Source organism: Pinus tabuliformis, chromosome 4_2, assembly GCF_031772625.1.
Source record: "Pinus tabuliformis cultivar Carrire ecotype Pingquan chromosome 4_2, CPIR1, whole genome shotgun sequence".
NCBI classification, from domain to species: Eukaryota; Viridiplantae; Streptophyta; class Pinopsida; order Pinales; family Pinaceae; genus Pinus; species Pinus tabuliformis.
Genome location: NC_142304.1, coordinates 677,845,494 through 677,847,512, shown reverse-complemented (window position 1 = coordinate 677,847,512; position 2,019 = coordinate 677,845,494). Strand labels below are relative to the sequence as shown.

General features: G+C 34.5%; 1 non-coding gene across 1 annotated transcript; it reads right to left on the bottom strand.

Annotated features, from left to right (window-relative positions):
- Positions 1-262: 262 nt before the first annotated feature.
- TRNAI-UAU (transfer RNA isoleucine (anticodon UAU)) lies at positions 263-351 on the bottom strand. Its single transcript is given in 2 exon segments — positions 263-298; positions 314-351. It is a non-coding gene; the product is annotated as a tRNA-Ile (tRNA).
- Between the last annotated feature and the right edge of the window lie 1,668 nt (positions 352-2,019).

Sequence of the window (2,019 nt, the reverse complement as noted above, 5' to 3'; positions counted from 1 at the left end):
CTTGTACAGTGAAATTTGTCCTGCAGGGCTGGAATCCGCGAACCTTCAGAGATAAGATCAATGAATAATTAAACTAGAAATTCATTTAGTAAACAAGTTTAAATATTAAACTTTACCAAGCGAGTTAGATTTCGAATTTCAACCATATTGGGAAATAGCAAAGGGCACTTGTACAGTGAAATTTGTCCTGCAGGGCTGGAATCCGCGAACCTTCAGCTATAAGATCAATGAATTCGAACAATATGAGGGAGTAAAATAAGGATGGTCCCGGCGGGGCTCGAACCCGCGACCTTCGGCTTGCTCTTATTTAAGCCATAAGACCAATGCTCTAACCAACTGAGCTACGGGACCAGATGAAGGGGATTTATGTAGGAATCATATATTAGATGTAGTGTATGCAGTGTTGTTTCCTTTATTGTGGCATTACTCGACATTAAGTTAGTGCACTGTCAGCATAATGTATTACTGGACGATCTTTTATCCCTTCTTTTTATTTCTTTTTAAATTTTAATTATAGAGTTAGGGGACGTGGAAATAGGTTATTTGGTACTTGGAGAGTTGGATGGTTTTATGGGTAATAGAATTCAATTTTTTCTTTTATTTTTTTTAATTAGGTATATGTTTTAAAATTATTTTTATTAGGTTATGTCTCGATGTAATCCGTTACCATATTTTGGAGATCTTTTTGTTAATCTCGATGATAAAGATGAATTTTTAGTTTATATAAATAGATTTTATTTTTATAAAATATGTTGTTTTTTTATCTCCGAGCAATTTTTCTTTTTACTTTTTATTTTTAAATAAAATTATCTTTATTTTGTTATTTATGTAAATTGATCCCAAGAGAGATTCCTGAAATAAAATTATATTTATTTTGTTATTTATGTAAACTGATCCTAAGACAGAGTAGGAATTGGAGGGGTTTTATGATATTGGGAAACTAGGAAACAATTTTTGGAATGATACAGAAATCCCTACAAATAATCAAATTCAAGCATATGTGGTATGGCATAACTATAGCTTTTAGCTCTAGAATAGAGCTTCTATTCGTAGTTGGAGACTGAAGGATTATTATTAAATCTTTGATCCAATAATCAACTCCAAGAAACACTAGGTTGGCTCCCTTTGTTTCAAGAATCAGACACCAAGTTGGATTCCATTGTCCCAAGGATCATCAACGCTTCTTAATCTTTGGTCAAGGTCTTATACTATCATGTCCTAAAAAAGCACAAAGTGATTGTCGATTGTTTAGCAAATGAAGCTACTCATGTACCATAGGAAACTTTGATGAAAAAATGGGGGATACTTATCCCACCTCAATTTCTTAAGTATATGATCCTTCCAATTCATGAGTTGTCTCACTCAACATGTATGACAAAGGTCGAACACCATGTGAAGCATTGGGAATTATATGCCTTAGAGAAGGCCAAAATGGCGAAGGCCATGGAATTTCATATGTGCTCATTAACAACCATCCTATATTTTATTTCCTCAACATTTACCTCTAGCATGCAAAGTGGGATTATAATAGAATCTCTAGAGTTGAGAATGTGATTAATTTATTGTTGATTTGGCTTATGCCAATCTTTGGGTATATCTATTGAGGAGGGGTACTTCTTAGGCTCGCTTTGGTTTCATGTCTTTGTAAGATTGTGAGTGCAATTGGAACATGTAAGAACATTGCTTCCCAATTATCAATTCCATGGTATAGCTAGTGACATGTCTTTACCAAGACATCTTGTGGTTTGTATATTTAGATTTGATCTATTTATTTAGGTTTCCGATTATTCATTGTGTTTTCTAGTGGGTTGGGGTTTAGGAAGTCAATTCCTAGCCCCCACACCCTATGCATTTTTGTCATTTCTTTAGGTGCATTAGCAACCCAAGCTTCAGGTATATCCTATATAGTGTTTGGTCATAGGAAGAGTTTCCCCTGGGCTTCTCTAGAACTTGGTTTCTTAGTTTTGGTTGTAGATCTTATCTCAAAATATCATCCTTGGCCTTGAGAACCATTCAACG